We start from the raw sequence: 17,362 nt of genomic DNA on the forward strand, positions 1-17,362 counted from the left end.
AATGTTTTCAGCATCCCTTTTCCTAAGTACATTTTATTGTCCTTATCTGATGGCCAGTGAACTGTTATGATAAAAATGCATCTTTTTGTTGCTTCCTCTTCCTCTACCTTATCAGGGAAAGAATGGTATAAGTTTATGGGACTAATACAAAGAGACACTTAGTGCTTTGTAGGGGTCAGCATGCTGCATTTAAGGTTTATAACGTTGAGTGAGAAAGTTAAATCTTTCTGGCATTAAAACCTTTTTCTTCATCCCTTTTCGCTAACTCACTTCCACTGCCCAAAGTCAAATTCTCATAGTGTCTTACATGTGTTAATATATTTTGATTTTTTTTATAACTCCTTTCAAGCCTCCAGTGTCTGTCTAGTCAATTCACCATGAATGTGGTTGTTGGTGTAATCTATCTATCACGTGCCAGTATTCTGGTCACTCCCCAGCTCAAAACCTTCAGCCTCCTACCTCCAGAGGTATGAAGTCCAGACTTCCAGCCAGATATGACAGGACTTGCAAGTCACCATTCCAGCCTTATCTAGGCTACTCCTTATCGAATTATAAGCTTCCCCAAATTCCACCTGGGTTTTGCATACTCTACTCCCATTTTATACTCATCTGTGTAAATCTTCCCTATATTGAAATGGGTAGGAGGGTGCAGGGGGATGGGTAGAGGGAAATTCCAGAATGAAAGGACATTAAAATCAAGGGATGTGTGGGGAGTGACAGCAGTTTTAGTGTAATGACACTAAGAAGAGATTTGGATAAATTCAGAGAAAAACATTTTTCTTACTTAGCCTAGTATAAAAGCATGAGGAATAGATTTCTGAATTTAATTTTCTGCATACAGATGTTTGTAATTATTGGTGATTCAGGTTGAATTGGATAGTGGATAAGCTTTTCATATTATAATCGTAACACCTTGGATGGAGAAGCAGGCCTCTCCCTGGTCGCAGCACCTCACTGGAATATAGCAGTGCTGATTACCTGTTGGTTGATTTGAAACATGTCGTGGAGGAGGTTGTTAGTCACAGTCCAAAACTGTCCTTTCTGCCACAGAACTTCATCTCTGGACAGTTACTTTTTGTGTGTGTTCTAAAACATCTCGAGTGAGGCCACAGTGTCACTGGGTTGCTCCCAAGTCTCATAATCATTTCACACAGCATGACAGAGGAGTGACTGATTTCTGCTTCCCACTGTCTTAATCCATCTTATGACAAGTTGTGGTGCGTGATTAATGAAGAATGCTGAACTCTAAACAATTCTGCTTTTTGTCATTACTGCAATGCAGTCAAAGTCTGAAGGAAAGAAAAACAAAATTAGGTAGAATAACACTATTTGGAGAGGCTTTCACACATACAGATAGACACACACAAAAAAAGACAACTTAAATAGAAAGCCAAAAGGAATAGAAATGGCAATTGACAATAAAACTGAATCTTTTTTTTTTCCACACTAAAAGCAGTTCGTTTTTTATTAATGTTTCCAGAGACCCAAAATTTAATAAAAACCTTACAGTGCCCCTCCCCCTTTTTGGTCTTCTTTATTAGCTTAAAAGGTGCCCAGTGTCTTCTCAAATGTGTTTTTGTTGGATTGGCATACATTATCGCTCTTTGGCAGAAAAGCATGGGTTAAGTAGATAAAAATCCACTATATTCTATCTGTGCAAAATCCTATGCACTCACTTCCATTGTTTCCTTATTTTCAGTGCCACAAATAATCAGGATGAAACTGTCCCCTTTCCACCATTGATCATCATTTTTTATTGTTTTTGTTTTTTATTTTAATTTAAAGATGTGGGGTGCCATTCAGGAGTAGGTATACGCGTGGACATCGTACAGGTAAAATTTGGGCCTCCCTTTCGTCCCCACTTTGCCTGGTTTGAAATCAAGTACCCTTACTGATGTTGTGTCCCCCCAATACCCACCCCATCCTGGCAGTATCCTGCTACTGCCAATTCTTTTCTTATAGTATTATAGTAAATGTTCAGGGTCCACTTATGAGTGAGGACATGTGGTACTCTGTTCTTTGCTTCTGTGATGGATCACTGAGTATGATAGACTCTAAATTCATCCAAGTTGCTGTGAAGTCCATATGCTTGTCTTTCTTTATGGCTGCATAATATTCCATTGAATGCATATACCACATTTTTTAAATCCCGTCCAGTTTCAATGGGCAGCATGGCTGGTTCCATGTTTTTGCTATTGTGAATTGTTTGTAGAATGCTTTGAGTTCCTCCAGGTATATTCCCAGTAGGGGGATTGCTGGGTCATATGGAAGGTCAACTTCTAGTTCTTTTGGAAACCACCACATTTAAAACAAACTTTTAAATGATTACTGCTTTTTTTAGAGGCTTCAGAAGCAAATGCTGGTATTTTTCATTTACTTCCTCTTGACTCCTTAAGTATTTTAGAGGAGAGAAAAGCACTTGGGTCATCCCCCACCATAATAAAAATCATAAATGTCCCTAAATCCATCCCTACTGATGTTCTTGTCCTTTACACAGAAACAAAAAGTTAAAAAGGAGAGAAATCAGCCCTTCTTTAAACTCTCCTTTGTTTAACTTATAGGCAATGAACTTTGTTAAATTATATAAATTATAGTCAATGTAACTATTGTATTTCAGCTTATCTGTAACAAATCTTACTTCAATGACATAATAATCTACATGTACAAAAGTAAAAAAAAAAAAAATGAAATAATTTTCAGTTTTTGCCTGTCCCACTACCTAAACAATGGGACAAACTTGCTTTACTTTATTTTAATGCTTTGTTATAGTCTAAAACAGTCATTTCCCTCAATATAAGAGACATTTGTGAGGAAAGATAAATAATCTTCTTAGATATCTTGAGTTGAATCTTTACTAAATAATTTTTAAATTTAATTTGGAATATTATAAATTATATGAAAATCAATAAAACTGCCTTTAATTTTACATATTTTTATTAAAAAACTACCAACTCCAAGCATAGTACTAGATACCATGTAGCCAAAAATGAATAAGCCATGTTCTTACCTTCAGGGACCTCATGACTGTGCATGGAAAACCAACATGTAAAGAAAAAAACATAATTCCGTGATATAATAGTTGTGATTGGTTTATGGATAAGGTTAAGATACAGTTATAATGAGAACTCTACCTGAGTGGGTCAGAGAAGAGATTAGCTTCATAAAATAGGTGACACTTGAGCAGAGCCTTGAAGGAGCCTTAGGAATTTGAGAGCAGGGATGTTTCAGGGAGAAAAACACTGTATAATTAGTCTGACAATATATTGTTGATTCCCTTATGAATTTAGCCTAGAACTTGAGGTTGCAGGCGATCATAAAGCTTCCTGAGTGCCATTTGAAGAGGTTTGCACCCTCTTTTGGCAATGGAGAACCTTTCATGGTCCACACTATATGCCAAACCCTGTAAAATATTTAAGATGGTTTATTGTGGGTCAAATGTGAATAGCCTAGGCCATGACAATATCCTCAGGAGGTCCTGAGAACATGTGCCTGCCGTGGCTGAATTGTAACTTGGCTACATACAATTTAGGAGAACAGGATTTACAAGAAACCATAAATCAATACATATGAGATTTACATTGGTTCAGTCTAGGGAAGAGGAACATTTCCAGTCAGGAGCCCACCCGCTGTAGGTGAACTCAAAGACTTTCTGACTGACAATTAAGCAGCTAGAGTTATCTAAGGAATTTTGAAAGCAGAAAGAAAATGAGTAGCTTGAAGAGGGTAAAGGGGCCAAATTTCTTGGTATGTAGCTGAAACCTCAGGGGTAGCAGACTTCAGAGAGAGCAGGTCTCTGAAAAGATGCCAGAGTCCCAAAAGACAACTTTACAGCATTGTAAAATACTTTAATTTTCCTTCTTTATCTACTATGTGATGTTATGCAAGAGCTAGAGTTAGAAAGCAACTTACATTAAAAGTTAGGAATTTGGCAAGGTAAAAATAAGAAGGGCAAAGTTTAGTCATCAAAATCAAGATGTAATATGAACAGGTTTGTGTTTGGTTCAGAATGGGGCAGATAAGGATGGACCTGAAAATTAAGAGAAATGAGTAGAAAAACATCACAAAATTCCACAGGAGAGATGTCAGAGGCCTTAATAAATGTAGAAACAATGGAGGTAGAGAGGTAAACACAGGCTGGAGCAAAATTAGGAAATCTGAATGAACTGTGTCACGTTGAAACTGAATAGTGAAATGGAGTGAGAGGTCTAGAACAACGCATAGGTTTTCTAGATGCTGTGTACAACATTTTGAAAGAATTCAGTCACATCATCTGTAGTTATTGAAGGCTTACTCTGTTCCAGACACTGTGCCAAGAACTTCATTTCAAATTCTGTGACAATCCTGTAAGACAAATGCCATGATTATCCCAATAGTACATAATAAACAGGGTTTAAACTCCCTCAGGGTGACCATTGAGAAGTAATGGTGATACCTTTAACTTTACACTGGAATCAATTTTCAACACATTTTTATATTTATGATTTACTTTCATTATATCCACATGAGTCAGGGATCAGATATTAAATCCACTTTATTTTAATATATGAGGAAGTTGACTCATCTGGAAAAAAATGATGGCAGCTCAGGCATAAATGTTTCAGCCTCCTTGCTGCCAAGCTAGAGAGCTTTTCTCGCTCTCATAGTTACTATTATTAGAGAAGATATTGCCTTCAGTTCGGTTTTGTGTTATTTAACAATTGCAATTCTGCAAGAGAGATTCAAACAAAGAACATATATGAGTTAGGGCTCTTGGGACTTTAAACTCCATAGTAAATGGAGTTTATTCCAAAATAAGATGGAATTATCTCTATTTCTTATGTAGTAGTGGGGATAATCATGTTATCTGTCTTACAGGATTGTTGTTACAAAATCTAAAATCAGATGAGTTTGGTTTCAATTGAAAACAACAACAAAATAAAAAACCACCTCTAATCTAAACCAAATGACAAATCTATCTTTAAGGGCACAAAAGTGTCTTATAGAACTCAAGTATAGGAACGTCACTAATGGCAGGAACAACTGGTACAAAGATCTCCAAAACAAACCTCCTTTCTTCTGGTTTGTTTACATTTTTTCTTTCTTCTTCTCTCTGAAGGCTACTTTTTGTCAATCTAAGATTTTGCTTTCACTGAAGGAATATATATTTGAAGGACTATTTATTTATATAAAATAACTACTTTTATATTTAATAGACATGCTATTTTGCATGATAAGGACAAATTACAGCTACTGTGATGTTCTTAAATTAATATTTAATTTATTAAAGTAAAAAGTTCTAAAATTGTTTCTCTTATGCCCTTAATTTTATTTTATGCACATCGTATAATTTTATTTGTAAATTTAGTAAAAATTAATAACTATTTTAAATTGGTCTTTGACTACTGTTTGAGTAACTCAGATTGCAAAACTCACTAAGCAATTGGGTTTCTAACAACTTAGTTATTTTAATTGACTTAAACATTTTAAACAGCATTTATAAAGTTAATGTATTTAATTTACTTATTAGTAACCTGATCCCAAAATTTTCCAAGTTATTTAAAGCACTCTAAACAAACCAAGCAAAGTAAATGTATGATTATAGTAAATCTAAAGTTCTCTCATGTGTCCCAATATTATTTACAACTTTAGAAGATGCTCTTATATCTTTCAATCTAAATAGCAAGTCCAAATCAATTCTTTTATTATAATATTAAATTGGAATCAAAGACCTCAACTGTCAGGTTCTCCAATAAGCCATATAAGGTAGGTTGCTCCCAAGATGGCCCCCAGTGATCCTTGTCTCCTGGCATTCACTCTCTTGTGTAATCCCTTTCTCTTGAGTGTGAGTGAAGGGGACCACCCCCTTGCCAGGTCGTGAGATCTCCTGAAGGAGAGACGGATAGGCGAAAGATGAAAATCATATACCGGACACCTGCTTCTTGAACAGATGACAATTTAATGTTAGTTAACACAGAGCTTTTATACCATTCATAAAGGGGCAAGACAAAGAAAATTCCTTCACGTACATATGCTCTACAAGTTACCACCATCTAGTGGTCTTAGCAATAAACAAGCCAAGAACCCTGTAAACATTCAGACAATGAGTCTTATTCATAAAGCCAAAGATGATAGTTTTAGTCCAAAGTCCCGAATTACAGTCCTTGAACTGTCTCCAGAAAGTTTAGCAGTAGTCTTCCTTCTGGGGTTTTATGTCTTTCAGAGTTCTGTAAGCGTCTTTGTTGTCCAGGTGTCTTCGTTACTTTTCTCTTATCCTGCAGTGCTTGTTTCTAAAGAAAACTCAAAAGAAGCTTTTAGTAATGTTTCCCAGGCCCCCAAGGTTGTTTTCTGTCTTTAGCTAAGTTGTCATAAAAGTGTTTGATTAGTATATTATGAGTTCAGTGAAAACCCACTTTATAAATGTTAACTTAGAGTTTTAACTATTGAATTAAGTAAAAACCTTAAAGATAATCTTTATCCTAAGTCAGTGAAAGCAGTGTTATAAATCACCTACATAACTCCTAGGTAAGTGTTAGAACTTATAATGAGCTCATAATAAACTTACTATAAACTTGTGCTTCTAAAGAACCTTATGTCTAAACACTAAACTGCATAATCCTAAATCAAATAAGGAGTGAATATACTTATATCATTTTTTACTCAAGCAATATCTAGTAATGTATAACCAAGAGAAAGAAAGCATTCTTGATGTGCTTCAGAGTTTAACCCTTGCATATGTTAGAAAAGACCAAGCAGCATAGTGGGAAAATGGGAAAATGAACCATGACATTTCCAGGTTAGCTGTGATTCTTCGCATAAACATGCCATCTTCTTCTTCCACGACCGCACAGAATTTCTTCAGCTGTACCAACAGCAAAGACGGAAGACAGAAGGGCCTCAGCTGCCCGGACTCGCTTTGCGGCCGGGGGTCCTCAGCGCACCTGGACTTTGTCAATCAGGCAGGCCTCCAAGGTTGGCTCCCAACATGTGAGCTGGATTTAGGGACTCCTCCTCTGAATAAAATGCATAATAAATGATATGTCACTTCCAAGATAAGGTTACAAAAACTAGCTTCTATCTTTGGTGACCTCTCATACTCTTTTGATTGCTTGCTTTAATGAAGTAAGTTACTCAAAGAGGGCCCTTGTGGCAAGGAACTGAGTGAGGTCTTTAGGAAACACAATGGGGAACTGAAGCACTCGGTCCAACAACCCATGAGACACTGAATCCTACTAAAAACTAAACAAATGAGTATAACAGAGCCTTCCCCAGTTGAGCCTTTGGATGAAACTGCAGCCCCAGCCAATACCTTGAATGTATTCTGGACGATACATTAATCCAAAGGCATCCAGAATACCAGTTCCTTAATTCCAGAAACTATGGATGATACATTTTTGTTGTTTTACATCAATGAGTTTTGGGGTAATTTGTTATGCATAAGATAACTAATACATATATTAAACATTATAAATATTTTAACCACCAAGTATGAATATGTTGTCCCATATGAATATGAATATATATTAAGTACATCAAATTATGGATTTGATATACTTATTTCTATATTTAATTCTATACCTTTCAAAAAAGATGTTTTTGTTACTCAAAGAGGGAATTGATATGTCCATCTGAGTGTGTTAAAAGTATTTATGTATCTGTTATTTGGGGCCAGGATGGGAGACCTGCAGGAAGAGTCATGAAGATTGATACCCTTCTTGCCACTGACAATGGGGTTCACAACATTTCTTTATAAAATATTTCCATTTGATTTGAACAAATAAAATTCTGCTATCTGAGGCTTTAGCTAACTTTTTTCACCACCTAATTGCATTTTGTATTTTGAAATATTTCTTTTTTAGATTTAAAAACATCTTAGATTTAAAAACATTAGCGTTTGCATATCTTTTATGACTTAGTGACTCACACATCAAACCAGTGATGCTGCCTAGCTTCTCCTATCCACAAGATAGAAAACATGTTCTGTGTTTCCAATTGCTCCAAAATTCTCACTTTTATATTTATATTCTTGCCATATTAAAAGATAGTGACTTAAATTTCCAAATTTCCATTTCTAAAACTAATATAAGGATTCCAGCTGATACATTTCAGGCATGGTACATGTCTCTGGATCAATGAACAGTGTAAGGAAGGAGGGGTTATAGGAAAAGTCCTATAGTAGCCATGTGTACTAAGGAAAAGGTGTTAGCCACATAGCTTTCCAATATATAGCCATTCAAACTCATGGAGTTAGCTGGGCATAATGGCTCATGCCTGTAATCCCAGTTACTCAAGAGGCTGAGGTGAGAGGATTACTTGAGCCCAGGATTTTGAGACCAGCCTCAGCAACATAGCGAAAACCTATCTCTAAAAAAATATTTTAGAAACTAGCTTAGCATGGTAGCATGCACCTGTAGTCCTAGTATCTTGGGAGACTGAGGCAGGAAGATGACTGGAACCCAGGATTTTGAGGCTGCAGTAAGTTACAATCACACCACTGCATTTCAGCCTGTGTGAAATTTCAGCCTGGGTGCCATCTTTAAAGGCAAAACAAAGCAGGACTCATGAGATTAGATTTATATTGCTTTAAGTTAATAAATAAGATTCTAATTCTCAGTTGTAAAAAAGAAAAAGTGTCATAGTAGTTGTACTCTTCCCAATTCCTAACCTTGCCAATATTTCTCAACGGCTGCTCTTATAGCCACACATTCTCCGCAGAAATGACTCACCCGTGTCTGCTTTCTTGGGCAGCAGGTTGAACTTCGTACCAATGATTCCTTTCTAAACTTGAACTTGACAATATATAGGTGAAAAAATTCCACAGCCAGGGCCAGAAAAGCAAAGACCAGTCATTTCACTTCCCAGGCTTGAGACAATAATTCAATTTGCATATAAGTAACTGAAAATGTTTGTATATGCAAGCTATATTAAGGATTCTAGAAAATAACTTGGTGAGACAAGGTTAAAGCAAATGAAGGATAATTGTACAGATAAGAGTTTTAGGTACCAGAGGAAGGCAAAGGATATTTTTGGATATAGAGACTGTAGCAATGAAGTCAAGAGTTGGGGCGTGAGAGCTGCAGACCTATATATCACTACCAAGCAAGAGCATAGTTATTTGATGCTTTCTACCACTTGGGTTATTCTTATTTAAACATAATCATCTAAAAGTGAGAAAACTGAAGATGTTTTCTTTTGGCTTTTTTCTTCATTTATTTAAAAGTAAACCTCCCATAAGAAGGAAATGTAATAAAGACATCAAATTAAAATTACATTAATAATTATTGATAGATGATATGATAGAGTCAAATTAAGTTTTACTTACCTAAAGCTGCCTCCTTACATATCTTAAGTTCTGCTTAAAGGTTTCTCGGTACATAGTGAACTGTAACCAACTGTATATGTAAACAAATTGTAACTTATTCGTGTGCCAAACGCTGAGTTTCAGTCAATCAAAAGCGATCAACTGTTCAAACCATATTCAAATTAGGCAAACATGAGCTGTAACCAATCCAGCCACTTCTGTTCCTCACTTCCTTTTTTGGGGGAACCATTTGCTTTTCTCCATCCATAAATGTTGTTCCACCATGTGATTGTGTTAGCATCTCTCTGAACCTACTCTGATTCAAGAGTCTCAATTAAAATCTGTCAGCATCTCTCTGTTAATTTGTCTTAAGGTTTTCTTTGTAACAGTAGCAATAAAATCCAGAAGGGAGGTGAGAATAAAGTAAATTGATTTATAGATAATAACTTTTCAAACACAATTTATTCTTTCCTCAGAATTTCATTTATTTTTTAATGTATATTCATTCACGCCCTGTCAGTCTCAGGACCGGCACTGTTGATGTTTGGTGAGTCCACAAAATCATGTGGAATACATAACTTTGGTTGGGTAGCATCTTGGTCTTTTTTCTTTTAAATTAATTATGTGAGGCATCTCAGAACTTCTCCACATGTCTGGGAGTGAGAAATGCCATTCGATTAAATAGTGCTTTGAATCTTTCACATAACTAAGTATGTATATCCAGTTCTAAGAAATGAGTGAAGATTTGATTACCATAGAAAAGAGCATTCTTTGCCAAACCAGATATGAGTCACAATTTTTCTATCTGACAAACAACAAACTCTATGCCTTTGTTTTCCTTTACACTTTTCAGATATTGCAAGAATAGACTCCACATAAAGAAACCTAGTGAATAGCATTCAATTACATACTCTGAATTTATTTTATCTTTACTAACCGCATTTGGATTGTCCTTTGGAAATATCTCTTGTTGTACTGTAGCCATGAACTTTGGAAGAATTTATTCCATTCCAGCCCCAAGCTACACTATTCTACTCCACTTAAAACAAATATTGTTCCAATACGGCTTTTCCCCAAACCCAAATCAATCAGCATTTGGTTTCTTCCTGGCCACAGTGATTGGCCCAATTGGAGTAAATCTCAAGACTTTTGTTCAGTGTTTATATAAAGTGGCACCCTCTCTCATCTTGGATATGAACCAAGTAACATGTTGCCCAGGTTGGAGGCTGTTGGCAACTATTTTGTTAATATGGTGGAAACCGATCTCAAGATGAAGTCAGAATACAAAGGAGAAAACAGCCAAGAGAATTACAGAAAATGGATAGATTTCCTTGTCAAAGCATACCTTGAATTTTTATTTATTTTATGTATTTATTTTCACTTATTTATGCTAATTTGATAGGGGTCTGTTACTTGCGACCAAAAGCATCTCAATATGTATTATATTTGGGAAGATAGACTTATCTAGGGAACGAATACTCGAATATAATGAAGGCTAAACTAATCACTATCATTTGTTTTCATTCACTATGCATTTCATAGTTTCAATACTATCAGCTCCAAATCGACACATATATGGTCAATGAATATTTGACAAGGGTACTATAACACACAATAGGAAAAAGACAGTTCCTTTGATAAATAGTGTTGGCAAAATTGAATATCCACATGTAAAATAATGAAATTGAACCCTTGTCTTACATCATAACAAAAATTAACACAAAATGTATTGAAACCTTAAATGTAAGATCTGACACTATAAAGCTTTTAGAAGAAAACATAGGGGGAAAACCTTCTTGATTCTGGTCTTAACAATGATTTTGTGGTTATGACATCAAAAACATAGACAACTAGCATAGTAAACAAGTGGGATTACATCAAACTAAAAATCCCCTGCACAGCAAAAGAAACAAACAACAAAATTCAAAGGCAGCTACAGAATGGGTCAAAATATTTGCAAACAATAGATTCAGCAAGAAGTTAATATATCCATATGCAACTCAATTAAAAAATCAAATAACCAGATTAAAACATGAGCAAATGGCCCACATTGATATTTTTCCAAAGAAGGCATTAAAGTGCCCAATAGATATGAAATATAACTAATCACTAATCATAAGGGAAATGTAAATCAAAACCTCAATAAAATATCACCTTAGACCTCTTTGGATGACTACCATTAAAAAGACAAGAGATAGCAAGTCTTTGGCAAGAGAGTGGAGAAAAAGGAATCCTTATGCAGGGGGACCCCCCCAAAAAAACAACAGAATTATCTTTGGAGGGAGGGCCTCTTATAACACAGTCAGAATTTGTTACTATGGATCAAACAATCAACCAACGTTTTTATCTGGAAGTTTTGAGAAGGTTGAATCCCAATTTGTGGAAGAAGCATTCCAAGTTATGGCAAACAGGTGACTGGTACTTCTACCCTGACAATGCACCTGCCCACACCATGCTGAGTATTCAGCAGTTTTTGACCAAAAGCAGCATGACCCCCCTGCCCCACCCTCCCTATTCACCCATGTCACCTTGAGCAACTTTTTAAAAATTTCCCCAGATTTAACAAGTCCTCAAAGGGAAATGTTTTGCCAACGTGGTAGAGAAGAAACAAAAAAATGTCAGAAGCACTAAAAAGCATCAAAATTGATGAGTTCAAAAATTGCTTTGAGCAGTGAAAAAAGCATCTCTGTAGGTGTGTTGCATCAAACGGAGTACTTGGAAGGTGACTGAAGTGTGAACATGTTAAGAATAAATACACAATTTTTTAACAAGTAAGTTCCGTTTGGAAGAGTCCCCCCATATACTGTTGATAAGAATGTAAGTTAGAACAGCCATTATAAAAATGTAGATAAAATATCTGCACCCTCATGTTCATTGCAGTGTTATTCACGATAGCCAAGATATGTAAACAACCTAAGTGTCTGTTGACTGGTAATAAACATGTAATACACCTACACACACACACACACACACACACACACACACACACACACACACACACACACACAATGTAATATTACTTAAGTCGTTTTTAAAAAGAAAACCTTGCCATTTGCAGCAACATAGATGAACTTGGAGGACATTATGCTAAGTAAAATAAGCCAGACACAGAAAGACAAATCCTGCAAATACTAAGTAAGCTCACTTATATGTAGGTTCTAAAAAATGTGAACTTGTGGAAGCAGAATGCAGAAATAGTGGTTGCCCGGGACTGAGGTGTGGAAGAAATGTGGCGATGTTTCAGTCATAATTTCTTGGGATCTGATATACAGCACGATGACTGTGTTTAATAATACTGTGTCAAATATTTGAAATTTGACAAGAGAACAGATTTAAATGTCCTCACCACACACTTACACACACAAATGGTGACTAAGGGTAGTGATGGATGTGTTAATTCATTTCATTGTGATCATCATTACACAACGTATAGGTGTATCAAATCATCAGGTTGTACACTTTGAATATATACAATATGTATTTGTTACATACCTTTAAAAAGACTAGATGAAATAACTGAGAACTAATCAGGACCAAGCACTCTTTGATATTATATACATGCAGTAGTTGATTCAAATGCTTTTTGCAAATGTTTGTTACCAACTTTGAAAGTCCTGGTTGAAAAATATGTCCCAGAAGAGGAATAAGCTACTTGGGGTTGTTTGGTCTAAAATTTCTTCTGTACTCACCAGCTGTTGTATTTCATAAAATACCGGACCTTAGTCATTCTTTTGAGATAAAGCTCTGAAATAATATTTACAATCATAAACCCAGGTGAGTAAGATCGAAGCTATTATTTACTATAAATCAGATTAACCCCAGCAGAGGTAAGAACCCTAAGGAAATAAAATACAAACATTATTGGATGGAAGAAAGGCATAGAAGAAAGTTCCAGCACATGACAACCTATGGAAGAAGCAGGTCTGAATGGGGGTCAGATCATAAGGACAGGTGAAGGTGTGGACAAGCAGAAGAGTAAAAAAAAAAAAACCATCCCCAAACTAACCTCACTTACTTTAATTCCCTCCAGTGCCAGTCCTGCGTAGAAAATGTTGATAAATTCTATCTAATGCTTGAACTCCATATTCACGAGTCTGAACCCTGACGCCAATGATTGGCAGAGGAATCACAACATGTCCTAGCACTACAAGAGTGTTCAGCCAGGAACTCGCTACAAACAACCTGAATTGATGCCACATTTTAAACCACGGAGCCTCTCTGTTCCCTTCCCTCCCTGTTCCCGCCCCACTCCATCCTGCCACTGTTTGATTTTCTTGGCAACCTGTCCTTACAAGATATTTGCATGATTTCTCTACTGCACTTTTCATCCAAATTGGAAATGAACCAGCTTTGTGAAAAACATTGACTTGTCTCACTGGAAAAAATTTTAAAAAAATAAGCAATGATTAAGTATTCCAATTCCATCCAGACATAACTGAAACAGGTTCAGCTCTTATTTAATAAACTTTGCTTTTCCAAAAGCAATGGGGCTTTTATTTTCCTCCCATTCTGTTATCTATCCACTACATCACTGATTCTTTTTCCTAATACATCAAATGAAAGATTGTTTGATTGTGGGGACACTTCCAAATATGTATGGAGTAGCTTGAAAGAAAATCATTATAAAATCACTCTGGGAAAGATATTTTTCCCCCTACAAAATAAAGGCCTTAAAAAATGTTTTAATTTATTTCTGAGAGACAGCGAGAGAGAGAGAAAGATTACATTAAAGTGTGTACCACTTGGCATTGACCTATATTTTGTTTAAGGAAAACACTTTTGTGCCTAAAATGATAATATTAAGAAAAAGCAATTCTGTGCGCAGTTTTTAGAAATAAAATTCTGCTTTATGTGTCTGGTTTATGGTTTTATTTCAGAACAAAAAAGCACCATCCAAGCCTCATTTGAACTATGGTACCAATTTATCAGTAGATTAATGTCAAATCCCCCATGTTTGAAATTCTGACCTTTTCTTTTTCTTTTGTTTAATCAGGAAATATTTAAAATTACACTGTTTAGAAGCCTAGGTTTCAGCTCAGCTCATTTGCTGGCAGTCTGTTCTCCTCCACCAGGGTTCTGGCAGAAATAGACTAAGCATGGTAGAATATCAAAGTTTATCAAGCCTCCGGAACTACACAGGCTTAATTTTCCTCATTACTCCCCATGCCCATTTCCACTTCCACCATAAAAATTAGTAATACAATCCAGAAAAGAAACTTGGCATCACTAAATCAAATAGAGTGTAGCAGAAAATCCTAGACTCAGAAAAAAATCTATTTAAATTTGTTTATGAATCGCTAATACAACTTTTTAAGTATGATGCCAAAAAACTAAAATTCAGAAAGCCAATTTACACCCACAACATGCTCACTAAGGTCTCATGACCAGTTGATAATTATACTTCATTGTTGTAGCTGAAGAATCTTAATCCAATTTTTAGAAAGTATGTGAATAGTTAACAGAAAAAAAAAAAAAACTTGAAAAAGGGCATGAAGCAAACTCTAGATTTCATTTTTTTATTTCCCTCTAAAAATCTTGACCTCAGAGATAGAGGTTTTGACTGTCTAAGTGATAACTTTAAAATATGGCATTTGATAAAATCTTAAAGAAATATGTTTCTCAGTGTGACTTCTAACTTTTATTATACTGGCATATTTCCAAGAGGAAAAAATATATAAACCATCAGACTGTATATGGAAAAAAAACTCTGAATGTATTTATACTTCTTTAAAATGTAAGCTTTTTAATATTAAAAGATCCACTGTGTTTTATTAATCTTGTCTTTCCATTTCCCAAACATTAGTAAACCACTTCTAAATGTAATATATATGTATGTATATGTATACAAAGACATATATATATATCGTATATGTAACTCAAGTGCAAGTTTCAGATTTTGAATATAAAATGTAAGAGAATAAAATTCATACATCACCTATCATTTTCCTGCTTGCAGCTGTAAAGTAGCTCCTGGATGATCCATGGGCCTACCATGCTCTGCTTCCCGTCTGTCTCTCCTCAGTGGAAATGTACCAAATTCTTTGAACATTGAGAAAATTGACTCCGGAGAAAATATTTTAGGACTATATCAATGGGTTTTATTTTCTTATTCTAGAAATAATAGTGACAATATCTTGAGTTCAAAATGTCTTTCTTTTAAAACATTTGAACATTTTGTTTTTGTTGGTAATAGATTACCTAATATTCCCATGACATCCTTAAAGCCACTTGACTCACTAGTAGAGGTAAGACTAGGACCTAAGCCTCCCACAGATATGTCTAAAGTTCATTCCACTAAGTTATATATTGGCTAATTTATAAAATATCCACCTTCATGACAGAGTGCAAAAGTCTCTGAATAACAGCAGCAGGTCACAGCTAAGGTAACTTTTCCTCTGGTTATAAGCTCTATTCCTTTGTGACAGAACCAATTTTGACTTTTTAAAATTACTTCTGGTTGGGCTCGGTGGCTCAGCCTGTAATCCCAGCACTTTGGGAGACCAAAGCGAGTGGATAACCTGAGTTTGCAGGTTTGAGATTAGCCCAGGCCACTTGGTGAGACCTCCTGTCTACAATAAATCAAAAATTAGCTGGGCGTGGTAGTGCCCCTGCAGATTCTGTTACTTCTAAGGCTAAGGCAGAAGGATCACTGGAGCCCAGCAGGTCAACGCTGGGTGGCCACGAGCATGCCACTGCACTCTAGCCTAGGCGACACAGTGAGACTCCAACTAAAAAATAAAATAAAATAACTTCCATGCTTTGTCCTACATGGTTATTACCTGAAGAAAACATTCTAAACTGCTGCCTTTGAGTCTAACTTTAGGTCTGACCATTTGCCTACATGGCCTTCATGCCTGCCAAGTCTTCAAATGTTCTTTCCCTATGAAGATAAGATAGAAAATCTTATCAAAACCTTGGGAAAACTTTATAAAAACCTTGGTTAGGAAGCCAGATCTGGTTGGCAGTTCTAGTTGGAGTTCTGTTTTGCTATAAATAATTAACTTCTTCTTACTGCAGTTTTTTAAATAAGGAGAATTGGTTGGACTGAGTCAGGATTTTCAGAATTCTAGTTGAAAATCAAATGGACTCATGAGACCCAAGGATCCAACCCAAAGTGGAGCAGAACAAGAATTAATTACATAGATTGAATAAACTGATGGAAGGTGGTTGCGGGTTTTGTTTGGAATATTGTTGATGTTTTAATGTTCTGTTTTCTAGGTTCACCAAAAAGCTCCTTTCTCTTAAGCTACCTACCATTTGGAAGGCTACATTTTTGTAAAACCAAAATTAACATTTGCAACTGATACATTTTTATTCCTGCCTGATCTTTCCAGAATTTGGAAACTCTGCTTGAGTATTCTTAATTTCATGGCAATATAGTTATTTACATAAGTTCAATTAATAAAGAGAAAATCAGGAGTCTAAAACTAATCATCACGATTATAGAATTACTGTGAGTTTTAAAGAGAAAAATATAAATCGTGTATTTAGAACAATGTCTGAGTTCAGTAAGCACTCAAGTAATTTTATTTTATTCTTATTTGTATTATTTTATTTTTTATCTGTACTAACTCTGTTAGCAACTAACCCAACAGATCCAATGCTGAGCTCAGAAATACCAGCCAGTCATGAGCACCTTTCAGGTCCCTGGCCCAGCCGGCTGAGGCCAAGGCCTTTCTTCCAACCTCTACCCTACCCTTCCCAAAAAAAGATCAGGGAAATTCAGTAGAATGCCTTTGACCATGATAGCAACTTTCCCCAAAGCTAAAACTATTTAGATAGCTTGTCTATTCCTTAATACAACTATACATAAACTACTATAAAACTCATTCAGGAACTTTTCAATTCAACAATCAGAATAGTCCCTCATGTTTAAAGTTCATGTGAACATATATATGTGTGTGTGTATGTGTGTGTGTGTGTGTGTGTGTGTGTGTGTGTTTGATGAAAATGGGAAGAGAGCTTCATGCATTGTCATCAAGTACTAAGAATGTTCAATAATAATAAATGTGTTAAAAATTACTGCATTAATATTAAAAGGAAAGAAACATTTTATAAATTGAATGAATTTCTTTTCAGTATATT

This window comes from Carlito syrichta, unplaced genomic scaffold, assembly GCF_000164805.1.
Source record: "Carlito syrichta isolate Samal-C Ts95f unplaced genomic scaffold, Tarsius_syrichta-2.0.1 Scaffold313389, whole genome shotgun sequence".
Taxonomy (NCBI): domain Eukaryota; kingdom Metazoa; phylum Chordata; class Mammalia; order Primates; family Tarsiidae; genus Carlito; species Carlito syrichta.